This window comes from Trematomus bernacchii, unplaced genomic scaffold, assembly GCF_902827165.1.
Source record: "Trematomus bernacchii unplaced genomic scaffold, fTreBer1.1, whole genome shotgun sequence".
Lineage (NCBI taxonomy): Eukaryota > Metazoa > Chordata > Actinopteri > Perciformes > Nototheniidae > Trematomus > Trematomus bernacchii.
In genome coordinates, this window is record NW_022987683.1 from 332,703 (window position 1) to 348,298 (window position 15,596).

At 48.2% G+C, this 15,596-nt stretch overlaps 1 protein-coding gene across 1 annotated transcript in view; it reads left to right on the top strand.

The window, feature by feature from the left end:
* LOC117487736 (up-regulator of cell proliferation-like) overlaps positions 1-15,596 on the top strand; it is a gene marked incomplete in the record, with an annotated part of 233,858 nt that overhangs the window by 194,036 nt on the left and 24,226 nt on the right.

A 15,596-nucleotide genomic window follows, 5' to 3' on the forward strand; every position in this document is an offset into this window, starting at 1 on the left:
GACTGTGTGTAATATTAATGTGAAAAGCACACTGTTGGTGTGATAGTTGTTGGAGGGTATTTTTGGAGGGTTTTTCTGGGTTCTGTAATTGTTGTAGCTGTGAATGCTAGCTTTTCTGGTGCCATTAGCTATGCTAGCGCCGCTAGCTATGATAGTGCAGTTTAGCTCCAAGAAGGGGATTTTGTGTGTTAATTTGGATATGTATGTTTGTAGTGTGCATTTAAAAAGGGACATTTTGTGTGTTAAATTGGATGTATGTTTGCAGTACGTGCATTGTTAGTGGTTGTTTTATGTCAAGAATCTATGTTTTGTATTATACAGTGTGCTATGTGTACCATGTGGTTGGGTGCATAATACATTAGACTTGAAGCAAACGAACAACGTCTCTGTTTCCTTGTCTGATATTTTCCCCATATTAGGGGCTTAACACAGGCACATGCTCTGCCTCTCGTAAGCCCACAGTAACTTGCTGGAGCACGGGCACTAATGTAGCGCGGCCACTTATTTTGTGAGCGCGCTCAAGCCAGTTACTGTGGGGTGAGGTGAGGCACAGATGAGATCTGCCTCACTTCAGAATGCGTCACCCCACAGAAAACTGGCTGGAAAGCGGGCCCTAAGCGCATGCCTGTTACCATCTCACTGTAGGTCACCAATGTAATGTATGTAGATCCCTTTATTACATTTATCCTCGCCATCCATAGTCTCTAAATAACTTATTTCACGTATATATGATATTTAGGCTCGCTGGTCTCAACGGCAATGAAAATGCACCAGGGGAGGCAGCCATAACCTCTGCCGCACTGAAGTGTGCCCCGCACGTGAGCCCACAGGTTCTTGTTGCTACTGTAATTCTACACAGAGACGGTAGACGTAACAACAAACTAGACTTTTGAAACTACAGGAAGATAGGGAGGACTTTTACAAAAAAGTAATGGAGATTGTTGTCCAGAAGGATAGCATGGACTTCATCTTCAAGTCAAGGTAAGACCCACATTTGTAATGAAAATGGGATCTTACTAAGAAAGAACAATCCAATATTTAGATTTTGGGTATCCTTTTGTTGAACGGTCTGTTTAAAATGAATCGAAGCATCAGACTAAAAAAGCTTTTGAAAATAACCGAATATTTCGATTAAGGTCAAAATATAATATTTGTAAATCTGACTCAGTGAGTCAGTGCCTCACCAGCCATGAACATCACCGCACGTCACTGTTAACTACAGTTGTCCCAATTGAAGCTCCCGTCACAGTGTACTGACTGATTCTGCAGTCCATTGCTGTTGTCATCATCAAACATCTCCACACACAGACAACACAATCATATCTGTCTACTGATTTATCAGGAAAACTCACAAGGTTTATCCCAATATCCATCCTCAACTTGACCCGGAAATCGATTGTTGAAGGACGTCATGATTCCTTAAATGCGTGCGGAGGAGTCGAGGAGGGAGAAGGCTTCCAGAGGAGAGGGGCGCGAGGAAACACGAGTGCAGGCTATGCGGAAGTGTTATTGCTACATGCGCATCAAAGCTCCGCCCACAGATCCAGAGCCGTGTGTGCATACTGCGGCTGTTCTGTCTGTTGAAGAATGATCTAAGTCTTCAAATGTTACATTTGCTTGATTTTTTGTAAAACAGATATATCTTTGATTAAGGAGGAGATCCTTCTCTACAACACATTAAAGTGTTTGAAATAAACTTACACATTCAAATCAGTGTTATAAGTGTCATAGACAGTGTTACATTGCTATTATTATCCTTAAAATATATGTAAAACAAAACCACTTATGATCTTTTTATTTGAGTGGTTTACTAATGACAGTTAATTCTGTTTTATGCTATTGATGGTTTCATTTTTGTGAAAAATAATAAAATGCAATAACGTGCTTTAACCACTAGGTGTCCCTTTCTATCAGCTGTGCACCATTATGGCGTAAATACAGCCTATCTACCAATTGGATCAAATATAAAAGTCAGCCGAATTAGTGTTGATACTGCAAGGAGACGTATTGTGTGAAAAGAAATGTAAGATGTTGTTTAATTGCTTATATATTTATGATCCACATTTTCAGTTTTGGCAGCAGTTCTTCCTGTTTGTCTAGAAGTCTTCTCATCAGGGCTCTATAAATAGAGAACTACGGCAGATATGTAATATTTAATGCAGCCGAACCGTCTCCCAGCATGGTAAATCGTCACATGTTCACGTCTTGCCGTGATACCGGGTTGGTTCAAATAGGTTGAAAAAAATGACAGGGTCACGCTCATTAAACTTTGGCACCAACCGCAAGTTAGAAATAACATCGCCACTACCTGATGCCGAACCATCAGAAGAAAGCTTGCCCTCTCCAATCAGCCGTAATCTAGCATGTTCCACCTCACATTTCATCTTTTCCACCTCCAGCACCTTCTGCACCTTCTCCACCTCTAAACGCTTCTCTACCTCCTGCTGCCGAAACCTCAACTTCTCCTGCTCCAACCTCAACTCCAACCTCAACTTATCCTGCTCAAACTGCATGGCCAAAAGCTCTTTTTGCTGCTCAAACGTCAAACCAGCTGTCTGAACCACTACCGGCACGACCCCTGCCGCACCAGACTCACTCTTCTGCAACACCCCCTGCTCAAACAAAGATGACACGATGACAGCTTTAATCTCATCTTTCCGCTTGCTCCCTACAACAGCAATTTTATAATGCTCTGCTATTTCGACCAACTGCGCCTTCTTGCAATCATCTAAGAAAGACACTGAGGGCGTATCCACAAACGCAGACAAAGAAGCCATAATATATTACCTATTCCCAATCAGAAAGCAAAGTATTAAACTGCCAACACGCATGGGCAAAAGACAAAACCCAACAGAGAATTTTCCCCCTAACTGCCTAACCAAAATTTGACTAATCTCACCTAGTCTTCATGTGGCTTGCGGTGGGTAATTACGCACTGGAACCCGGCGGAGTTATGGAGCGACCTGCACGCAGGTAACACCACAAAATCACGCGGAAGTGCCCCCGAGACAGCTGTCCGAAAACAGCTGACACTAACCACGTCGCCACAACACTATGAAAAAAACAAACAGACGCAACCCAAGGGGAAACGCCACTTAAGCCTAGCGGGGAAATCCCTTTTACAAAAGCGTTTCAAACAGCAACATCTTACCTTCTGATTGGCACACAAAACCTGACTCCATGTCAAACACTAAAGCTTCCTGAAACACAAAAGACATGATGTGTCCCCCAATAGCAGCGCCAAGCCAGCACACAGCTGGACCACATCAACTAATCAGCTGCTCAATGACACCATGTGCTCTGAGCACTACACAAACTTTTAACCAAACTTTCTACAAATAACCCGTAGGACGAGCCCCGATCTGTTATGACCTGGCTCAAAAGGCCACAACAAAGAGGAGACACACCATATCAACGGTTTAACAAAAGATGTTTATTAAAGCAAGTGGTTCAAATTAGCCAAATTAATCAAGTGCAAAACAAGTAGAGCATGAGGTGTGAACGTCAGAGGTATCAGTAATGCAACTGCAGGGTGAGGATTGCATGAACATGTATGTGTGAGGGTGTTGAGGTGCACAGTAAAACAACTGAAATAACCAATAACATACTCAACCGAACCGGGTGCCTGTATGAGAAAGCAGAGAGAGAACAGAGAGGAGCAGAGAGGCTTTAAATAGCTGCGTTACTACAATCAAGCGCCTGTATGCAGCACAGCCACACCATCTCAAGATGAACCCACAGGGGCATCACAATCATCATATCCTGAAGCAGAGGCTGGTCAGTATTGGCATATCCAGCCATGCAGTGGGGTGGTTTGTGAACTACCTCTCTGAAAGGTCCCAATGTGTTCAGTTTGATGGGCTCTCTTCTGAGTGGTTAAACATTGCTAATGGTGTTCCCCAAGGTTCTGTTTTAGGTCCACTTTTATTCTCCATCTACATCAACAGTTTAGGTCAAAATGTGGATGAAGCGATTTTACATTTTTATGCGGACGATACCGTGATGTATTGTGCAGGTCCCTCCATTACGGAGGCTGTTGTTAAATTGCAGGCTGTTTTTAATATTATTCAGACTCAGCTCTCTGAGCTTAAGCTTCTTTTAAATGTTGATAAAACTAAGGTAATGCTATTTTCCAAAGCCAAAAAGACACCGGAGACCAATTTGGATATTGTTACACGCAAGGAAAAGTACTTGAAGTGGTTGCCTGTTATAAATACCTTGGTATCTGGATTGATAATTGCCTCTCTTTTAAACTTCAGGTCAATAATCTGCATAGAAAGCTGAGGGTGAAGCTAGGTTTCTTTTTCAGAAACAAGTCGTGTTTCTCACTTAAATCCAGGAAAAGGCTAGTCTCTGTGACCTTTTTACCTGTGTTGGACTATGGTGATCTGATATATATGAATGCAGCTGCACTGATCTGCACCTGATCAAGTTAGATGCCGCCTATCACAGTGCACTAAGATTTGTTACTAACTGTAAAGTATTAACTCATCACTGTACCCTGTATGCCAGGGCAGGTTTGCCTTCACTCACTGTACGGAGGCTCAGTCATTAGGGGCGTTCACACCAAGTACTTTTCCCACAATAGTTCATGAGAACTTTAGTTCATGAGAGCTCTTTTAGTTCTGATGAACTAAAGCAGATCGCGTTCACACCAAAATGAGTTCCTGGGGGTGGATTAGGCAAATGAGCCGCTGACGTCACTTCTTCTTCTTCTGCTTTGGGTTTACTGGCAGGCCGCAAACAACTTCACGGCGAGTACAGTAGGTGGCGGTATGCACCTTAAAGTTGCAATTCGCCCAAAAAACCGAGAGAAGAAGAAGAAGAAAAAAAACTTCCGCTTCTGCTGTATGCTTCTGTTTACCTTCCGACCTCAGACACGGTATGGAGTTGACGTTTTGGTGGTCGTGTTATACAGCTTCGTAACCGAGTTATTTAAGCCAATAACTCAGCCACAAATACAAATACAGATCGACCATTCAAATGCAATAGAAATGCTGAGTCGGAGGCGAAGGCGGTTAAGAAGCCTTAACAAAAGGATTGGACGACGAAAGCACACGCTATGGACATGTTTCGCCGTAGGACAGCTGAGCATGATGACCGTTATCACGCCCAAAGAACAGCAATGGTACGTTCATTAAATCACATTAATACTATCTAATGTAGGATTTATGGAGTTATGTAGGGCTAATTTGTGTCTTTGTATGTGTTCCAGATATGCGAATACTACGGAACTCTGGGTGAACAATAGAACGTCGGCCTGGTGGGAGGTGGTGCCAACGTACACCAATGTGCAGTGGATCAAAGATTTCCGAATGTCCAAGGGCTCTTTTCAACTCCTCTGTATTCGCCTGGAAGCAACGTTGGGGAGAGGCATCTGAACAGCATGGAAATTGTAAATTGACAATAAAGCTGATCTTGTGTACAGTGCATTTGGTTCTCTCTTTTATTTACCAGTCAACAGACAAAATTACAATAGTGCAGACACACCTTAGTGCAAAGATTAAATGTCAGTATCAAAACAGTACTCATACTGTATATTTGTATATTAATGAGTATATTATTATGTTAAATGTGTGTTAAAGACAATGGGATGAGGTTGAAAGCTCTTTAAAAAGCTTTTGTATACCATCTTTACTGTGATAAATACATACATGTTAAGCATACACACCTGAAGAACTACGTTACACACACAGGTTAGTCTGTGTACCGCTGCACTGCTGCTGGTTTAAACAAAGACAGTCATGATGCTAGTGCCGTGCATGTAGGTTCTCTTTTATTTATCAGCAGCAGATCAATAAGTGTCAGTAGTATCAAAACAATATAATAACAGTGGCAATATATATATATATAATAACAATAGGTAGGCTCAGCAGCAGACACACCTTAGTGCAAAGTTAGGTGTCAGTATTAATAACAGTGGCATATATATATATAATCACAATAATACAAAATTAACTGTCCCAGGTGTAGGCAATTTGGGGTGAAGTGTCTTGCCCAGGGACACAACGACATCCTGACTGCAGTGGGGTTTGAACCTGTGCTCCCCTGATCCGAACACCAACGCACCAGACCACTGCACCACACGCCTCCCAACAAGTCATTGTACAGTTTATCAACGACGACAAGTTTTTCTTAATTTTTGTATTGAAGGCCTGTTGGATTTAATCAGCTCGCTTAGCACTGCCAGAAGCCCAGCCTGAAAGGTATTTTGTTGCTGGTCGTCCGATTCCTGGGCCTTGAGTGAATGCAGCAGCCGTTCGTCGTGCATCTCCTTGGCACGCAGGTCCTCATTCTCCTTGCTGACCATGGCACGGCGGTCCGTCGCCATGATGGTGTCAAGGAAGCTGTCATCGCGTGCCCACTTTCCTAAGGTGAAATATGCAAGATACAAGATCAGTATAATCGCAACAACGAGACAACATTGTCCAACATTGGACATGGTGCAGGCAGGGACAGTGTACAAAATGCAGGTGTAAAGTAGAAGATAAGATAGATAGATAGGATCAAATAATATCAAATAAAGAATAAATATCAAAGTGCCCTTATTTATTGTTTTGTGCTTAATGTATGCTTGGACTTTGTTTTATAGGGATTAGTGGACATCAGTTAGATGTGTAACCTTCTTTCAAGGCCAGAGTAGTTACAGTGTAAGTGGATTGACATCTAACATAACATGGCTGAGTACAATTATAACAATCAATAAAAAAAAGGAAAAATAAATAGAATTTCAATTACATCTCTACTTAAATGTGCAAAGATATTAGAACATCAGTCTTTGTGGCATGCAGGTAATCAACTGTTTAAGCTTTTACCATTAATATGTAGAATGAATGTTGCAAATTACTTGAAATTATAGCAACTACAATGTATTGTTAGAGGTAACAATACAGAGGTAGCATTATGTCCAGCTAGCATGCTAATTGCTAACGTTATATTATCGTTTTATCCCGGAGGGGAAAACTAGTTTCTAATCCTGAGAGAAACACCTCGCCTGAAACACACGATTAGTGCCATGAGTTAGTGAAGCAAATTACAGAACATTGCACACTTATTCACAAGTCAAAACGTGTTCATAGCGGGCATGGTTGAGAATAGCTAGCTAGCTAGATGTTGTTAGCCAACTTGGACCTAACGTTAGCAAGTTCTAGCATGGCTAGCTCGATCTACTGAGCAAATAAAAGTACATCTAAGACCAGTATTGTGCAGATTAAAACAGTGCAGTGCATGTATTTTATTTTACCTTCGTAGTCGTGCCGACATGACTTTGCAAGGTCTGCTAACTTTGCTGAGCCACGGAAACTGCATTCAGTAGAAGCTTCTGAATGCGGCGCTTCGCGTCCTCCGAGTAAATCGCATATCTTAGCATATTCATACACACTGTTCATACTGCTCATAGGCTACTGTGTATATATCTAGTGTATTCATACCCCCCACTGTTTATTCATCATTCAATTCATTCTATATTTTATTCTGTAGATTGTGTACATTACTTTTCACTTTACTGCTTTTTGCACTCCTGGTTAGAAGCTAAACTGCATTTCGTTGTCTCAGTAGGCTACCTGTAATCCAGGGCCGGCCCTTGTCATAGGCAGTATAGGCGAATCCCATGTTATGCTGGCTTTTCTTGGTTTATTTTGAAGGTGAGTGGTAATGAACAAATTAATAAACCACCAGTGCCTCGAGTTTACAGCTAATTAGCTAAAAGACAATAACAAATATAGTTAACTAAGGTAGGCTACTAGCTAATGGTTAAGTTAGCTAAGACAATTTATCATGGGCATACAGGCTAATGTAGCCTACTGTACTTAAGGGGAGACATTTAAAGTGAATACAGTAAAAATGTGTATCTAATAACGTCATCACAATCACAATTTTTTTTTTACTTGCAAAATTATCTTTTAAATTGACAAACATCAACATGTCTAACACGTGGCACAATTCAAAAGGAATCGAAAGATAATCTTTCTCTCGCCATTGACTTCAATACATACTTTTTTCAAAATAAGGTCCCATGGAGGTCCCCCGGAAAGGGAGGGACTTCGCCTCTCTATGGGTGTGTCCTTTTATACTGCTAAGTGAAGTCACTTTCTCTTTCGTTCTCCAGATAAAGATCACTTATACTGATCACGTGGTTTCTCGGAAAAGATGATTCCGTTTACAGTAAATCATTAAAAAAAACGTTATAAAACTCACCGCAGGAAGCTCCACGTACAAAGGTGTTTTCTGTCCTTTTTCAGAGTCACAAAGTGTTTTTTCAGTACCAAGGTAACATTAAGATTAAATTCAAGGTTCCATTTACAAAATGACAATCCATTATAAAGGGCAACCAGAGCATTCATTTTATTTAAGTATAATGGGATCTACTGTAAGTAAGCAAGAAAAGAAAGAAATGTGTCCTGTTGTCACGATCTTGGTGTTATGTCACGGTTTTAGTTTTGTGTGTCTGGTAATGGGTTTTGTTTTGCTGTTCTTTTCTCCCTGTTTCATGTTTTCCTCCTTGTTTCTTGTCTGGTCTTTCTCCCTGTGTTTTCCTCCCTGTCGTTAGTTTCCCTGGTGTGTCTGTGTGACGAAGGTAACTTCGTCACTGTGGACTGATGGCTTCGGGCCTTGCATATGTGCACATTTTTATACAATTTATACAATTTATTGAAAAGTGTTCCCTTTCCCCATGTCTGTTACTCCTGATTATGTTCACCTGGTGCCCTGTGTTGTCTCCTCCCCCCCCACCTGTGTCTAATTGCTGATTAGTGTGTGGGTATTTCTGCAGGTCTCCCTTGAAAAAGAGATCTATGATCTCAATGGGACCAATCTGGTTAAATAAAGGTTTGAAATGAAATGAAAAAAATGTAGGCTCTGTTTCCCTGTCTGTGTTGGCTGGTAGTGTGTGTGAGATCCTGGTGGTTGGTGGTGACTGTGTTCACGTGGGCAGTAGATTGAGGCTGTGTCATACGTTTATGATGTAATAAATGCCCACACCGGGTTGTATTTTTCTGCCTCTGCCTCCTTGCTTGGTCGGGCCGCTCAACGGTCAGCGTCACAATTGGTGTCAGAAGTGGGATTGACCAAGTAAGGAGTTGGAAATGACGAGAGGGAAAATAATCGACCAAAGAGAGGAGCCGCGGCTGGGGGTGGCTATGCCTGGAACTGACCAGGGGGCCACGGCTGGTGAACCAGGCGACAAGCTTGGGAAACTGAAGGAGTTGATGAAATCATTCATGCAGTATCAGAAGCAGCAGGAGACGAGAGACAGGCAGCAGGAGACGAGAGACAAGCAGGAGGAGTGCCGTTTGAGAAACCTGGAGCAGCTGTTTGCACAGATACAGCAACAGGTATCTGAGATAAAAGAGGAACGGAGACTCCGGAGGCAAGACGGCAGATTGGCTGAAGAGCTCGACCGCATCAACGTCCGGTATGGGGACCGGACCCAAAGAGGGGAAAAAGTGATGCAGCAGATTCAAAAGTACCGCATGGAGCTTCGGGAGCAGGACCGTAGAAAACAACAGAAGGAAGAGACGGAGCGCATCATGGAGTGTCAGCTGCTGGAGGAGCTGGAGAGACAGAGACAGCGACAGGCAGAGCTCACGGCCCAGAAGGCCAGAAAGGAGGAAGAAACATATAAGCGGGAGGAGCTGGTAAAAAACCTGGAGGAGAATAACCGCCAGATGAAGAGGGAACTTGAGCGAGCGGGCCGCTGGAGAAGGTGAACAGCAGCCTGCAGCGTCACCTGCAGCGCAGCACGGAGGAGAAGGAGGAGCGCGAGAGGGAGCTCATCCAGATGAAGCAGCAGATAGCCTTTCTGATGCAACTGCAGCGGTCCCGGGCGGATCCCGCTCAGCTAGAGAGGCCGCAGTCCCGGCTCTCTAAGAAGAAACTGGCAGAGGAGGAGCGGGTGAAAATGGCCGAGAAAATCCGTCAGGAGAGAGAGCGCGTCATGCAGCAGAACCAGCAGGAGCGCCGGGAGAGGAAGAATCAGATCCCGAAGAGGAAGAAAGGGAAGCTTCCTGTCGACTTCACGGCCCCCTCTGAGGAAACCCTGCTGCACAAGGGGAAGCAGGTTGTTGCCGTGGGGATAGACGTCACAAAGGTAACAAATTCAGACGCTGAAGTAGACAGTACAGCTGAGACAGAGAAGCTCCTGGTGGATGAGCTTGTCAGGAAGGTGTACGATGAGGATCCGGTGCAGAGGCCGCTGAGGCTGGAGAAGGTCAGAGCCTTCCACAGCACATAGAGGAGTCCAGGAAACACCGGGCGGAGTGGAGACCCATGGAGGAAAGCAAAATGACCAAGGCCAGAGAGCGATGCAAACATGCGCATCGCGCGGTGGTCCCTTGCCTTGCAGCCATACAACTTTGCGGTTAAGTACCGGCCAGGGAAGTCAAACCGGGTGGCTGACTGGTTGTCCCGAAGCCAAGACTGTTAAGACACTGTGCTTCCTGGGGTGAGGGGTAAGGAAATGTGACGAAATGTGGACTGATGGCTTCGGGCCTTGCATATGTGCATATTTTTATACTATTTATTGTTAGTATAAGTTCCCTCTCGAGTCACCTTTCAAGTCTCCTCTCGAATTCCCTCTCAAGTTCCTTCTCAGGTCACCTCTCGAGTCCCCTCTCAAGTCCCTACCCAATGTCCTGGTCCGTTGGAGGTTCCGCTGGGGGTCCTGCCAACTCCATGTCCTGTCCCGTTGGGGGTCCCGCCGACTATTCTTCTGCCGGGGGTCCTGCCAACCCTATGTCCTGTGCCGTTGGAGGTTCCGCTGGGGGTTCCGCTGGGGGTCCTGCCAACTCCATGTCCTGTTTCATTGGGGGTTCCGCCTACTACTCTTCTGCCGGGGGTCCTGCCAACCCTATGTCCTGTGCCGTTGGAGGTCCCGCCGACTACTCTTCTGCCGGGGGTCCTGCCAACCCTATGTCCTGTGCCATTGGAGGTCCAGCCGACACCTGTTTCGTCGGGGGTCCTGCCCACCCCATGTCCTATGTCGTTGGGGGTTCCGCTGAGGATCCTGCCAACTCCATGTCCTGTTTCGTTGGGGGTTCCGACGGATTCCCTGCCAACACCTGATCCTGTCCTGTTGGGGGTCCCGCCGGCACCTGCTCCGCCGGGTTTCCTGCCAACACCATGTCCTGTCATGTTGGAGGTCCCGTCGACACCAGCTCTTGCTCCGTCCGGGGTTCCACTGACACCAGCCCATGTTCCGTCCAGAGTTCCGTCTACGCCTGTCCCGCCAGGGGTCCCACCAGCTTCTGCTTTCGATCCCAGTGCTCCGGCGATCCAGCTGACACTGGAGGGGTCCTATTGCGGCGTACGTTGTCCTCCGGAGCTATCCCGTCGCCGCCTTTTTTCATGTTTTCCTCCTTCTATTTCGTATATGGCTTCGCCCTCTAAGGCTATCGCTATTGGGTAATCCCCCTGCGCACCCGCGCAGCACTTAAACACTTGTAGTCCACGCCCGCCCGCAAGGTGGGCCCCACCCTCGAGCTCTCTTCCGGTATAAATAGGAAGGAGGCCCGACAATCTGCTCCCTCTTTTCTTCAGCACCCCGTTACTGAAGCACAAGAGATACTTCAAATTAAAGAGTAAACATGGGTGACAAGGGCACAGTGGGTGCATGCACTTGCTGTGCCCGTCTCCCCTCGGGCGACAGGAAGCGGAGAGCGGACGCTCTCGCTGCTGCGGCCGAGGAGGACGATTGGCCCATCCGGGCTTACGAGCCCGCGGACGGGGGCCTCGTGTCCCTGGGGCCGAGTGCCGGGCAGGAGTCGGACGACTCCTGCCCCGCCTCCCTCCACGGTTCACCGTTCGGTTCTGCCGTTTTTTTTGGGGTAAGACAGGCCAACATAATCGCCGGACGGCGCCCTACGTTGAGCGCCCTACGTTGAGCGCCCCCAGAGACCAGTATGTCGCCCGCCAGGCCGACCGGGTGCACCAGTGTGCCTTTCAGGCAACCGCCTTGGCGTCAGGCTCGCCCTTCGGCGGTTGCGGGGGCTCCGTAAAGCCCACGTCTCCGCTCCTCCGCCACCCCATAGACAGGGTCTCCCGGCGGCGAGTCAAAGGGGAGTGAGGCTCCCCCACTGCTGGTCTGCTCAACGAGAGCCTCCGAGGAAGCAGAGCCGGTTCTGACGTTCTGGGGGGTGGTGAGTAAAGTAAAGTGTGTTCATTTTCCAACTTTTTGTACTGAGTCATCAGTAACAAGTGTTTCTCACAGGCGCCCACTCTGTGTAAGCCAGCTGCCTATAACCTATCGGTTAGTAGCCAGCAGGGCTCGTTGCAAAAGCAGAGTTCGCTAATTACGCCGGCTGCCACTAATCTGTTGATTAGTAGACAGCAGGGCTCGCTGCAGGAGCCTGTCGGTTTTAACCTATCGGTTAATAAACTGCAGAGCTCGCGGCATTCCTCTGTCTGAGATACGTCTCCTACACACGGTCATAATAAACCCATTTCGAATGGAGGTCGTAGGCCACCAGGAGGAAGCGTTGGTGGTGCGGGACGCCATGGAGCTCCCCACAGATGTCCAGCTGCATGTGCTCCCAAGGCGCGCGCGGCCACTGCAAGGGCTGCAGGGGCGGTGGGGGTGGCGGGCCAGTTTTGCCACGTCTCTATATCTCGATCTATGCCCGGCCACCACACCAAATCCCTGCAGCGCTGTTTCACCTTCACGATACCCAGGTGGCCCTTGTGCGCCATAGCCAATACGCGTGCCCTGAGGTTGATGGGGACGAACGTGCGGAGGCCCCGGGCCACGCAGACACCGTTCCAGCAGGTCAGCTCGTCCTTGACCCGATGAAAAGACGACAGCTCCTCCGGGAACTTCGCAGGCCATCCCTCCCGGATGTAAGTGCGGAGCCGGGAGAGCATGGGGTCCTCCTCCGACGCGAGCCGAAGGTCCTCCAGGGAAACCGCGGCCTGAAGCGGGGCGTTGAGTATGAGCTCTGACTCTGTTGCGTCAGGGCCCGCGCCGGGCGCTGGGGGCGCGGGAGAGCAGGTCAGCCACCACATTCTCCCTGCCGGGAGTAAACACTGTGGTGAAGTCATACGGCAGGAGCCTCTCTGACCAGCGGTAGATCCTCAGCGGTTTGTGCCCCGACCCCGATGTAGCAAGCAGGGCTGTAAGAGCCTGGTGGTCAGTACGCAACGTAAAATGTCGCCCATACACGTACATATGCCACCGCTCGCACGCCCAGACGCAGGCCAGCGCCTCCCGCTCCCCCACCGAGTATTTCTGTTCGGCCGAGTTGAGGGACCGAGAGGCGAACGCCACTGGGCGTTCTGTGCCCCCCTGGATCTGGGACAGCACCGCCCCTATTGCCGTATTGGACGCATCACAGGTCACGAACGTGGGGCTCGCCAGGTCACGCGAGCACCGGCGTTGAGGTGAGCTGCGTCTTGAGCTGGCGAACAGCGGCAGAGCAGGCCGGGGTCCACTAGTGGGGGAGGTGGTCGAGGAGTACTGAGGAAGGAAGCGCAGGTAGTAGGCCGTCATCCCCAGAAACAAAGAGATCTGAGCTGGACAGGACGGCTCAGGCAGGCGCAGCACCGCCTCTACGTTGGAGTGTAGCGGGCTGAGGCCGTCGGCGGTCAGGCGGAACCCCACGAAGTCGATGGCTGGAACGGCGAAGGTGCACTTTTCCCCATTGAGTGTGAGGTTGTGATTGGCGAGGACGTCCAGCACCCTCGCCAGGCGTTCGTCATGAACGGCTGGTGTTGCACCATGAACCACTATGTCGTCCAGGAAGACGACCACGCCCGGGATGCCGGCGAAGATGGTGGTCATGATTTTTTGAAAACAGCTGGGGGCCGAGCTGAGGCCGAAGGGCATGCGGGTGTAGCGAAACACTCCGACATGCGTCACGAAAGCTGTAAGGCTGCGGCTGTCAGGGTGCAGCGGAACCTGCAGGTAGCCTTGGCGAAGGTCTAGTTTTGTGAACATGGAGGAGCCGTAGAATTTAGCGGTCGGGAGATGGCGGCCACTGAGTGGATGGTCGTTGGTGCGTGCGGCCCAGGCGTACGTGGAGGTGGGCTGTCGGTTGCAGGAACAGAGCGACAGACCCGTGCGAAATGGTTCTGTCTGCCACAGCGTTGACACCTCTGTCCTTTGGCAGGGCAGTTTGGAGCTCGAATCTGGTGCGATGATGAGCCACAATTACCACAGGCCCGGCGTGCTGCAAAGTTCACATCAAAGTTGTCCTCAGGGAAAACCTCCCCGGGAGGCTCCATGGGTAGCGCCACCGTTTGAGTTAGTAGCATGGGTCTGTGGGGAAAAGAACTGGAGGAGGGAGCTAGCTGTGATGCTAAGGCTGCTGCTGACTCAAGCTGGAAAGCTACCTCCACTGCTCTTGTTAAAGTGAGCTGGTCTGTCATCATTAGCAACTTTTCTCTGAGCGTCGAGCTGTTAGTGTGCTCAGCCAGCTGATCCCGTATTAGTTCATCTTCCAGCGCCCCGAATTTACAGAGGCTGGCTAGTCCCCTCAGATCAGCCACGTAATGGTGGACGGACTCACTCGTCTGTTGCCGGCGTTGCCGAAAAAAAATCCGCCGAAGCTTAACATTTTGTGGAGCAGCAAAGTGTCCAGTGAGCAGTGTAACACAGTCCGCATATTTCGGAGCGGGTCCGAGAGTCCGAAAAATCCGCTGTCCCTCGCTGCCCAGCGTGTGTATCAGCAGGGCTTTCTTCCTGTCGTCGTTAGCTTCAGCTAGCCCCGCGGCTACTATGAACGTTTCGAAGGACTCAAGCCAGCGAACCCACGGAATCGGTGGTTCGCCCGGCAGTGCGAGGAACGGGGAGAGAGGTGAGAGTAGAGAATCCATAATCTTCTTATGAGAGGGACGTCCCCCTTTTTCCCCTGACACATTTCGTACGGAATGTCTTGTCAGAATGAGTGATGTTGGGAACCCAGCTGTGCGCTCTCCTGCCTGTCTATCTACACGCAGAGAGCTGCTATTACCCCTCCTTTCTGTCACTGGGCAAAGTGTGACCTTCGTCTCTACTTTTTCACAGCGGCAGGTATGTATTATTCCCAGCCTCGTCCCCTCATGGAAAATATTCATGTTATGCTATATTCCAGGGACTGTGATGCGCCATTCGCATGGCGCAAAGGGCATGGGTTGTTATCTGAGCAGGTGTGTCTGTGCTTCTAGTACCGGGCGGACCCAGTGGGGCGCAGACTACATCTTGCTTCGCCCTTAACCCAATAGCGATAGCCAGTGGCGTCGCCTGGGGTAGGCATCCGGGGCTTTAGCCCCGGATGTTTTTTCTTTAGCCCCGGACAAATTCTCCCTCAATATAATACATTAACCGTACTTCTTTACCTATAGGACGGCAGATTTGTAATTTCCCGTGTTCAGTGAATGCAACATAGGCAAGCCAAGACACCACCAGACCAATCAGAGAGTTGCACCTCTCCTCTGTGACAATGTTTAAACTTTAAACTGTCAGCCCCGGACGCGGAGATTCTGAAGATGGACATTAGACATGTTTTCAATAAAAAAGACGGCAATACTCAAGTGGTGGCTCACACAACAACCCCAGAGCCACCACCTGAGCCAGGTGAACAAGGTATGTACATGTCAGTAAACTTACAAGTTATGCGAACATGTAA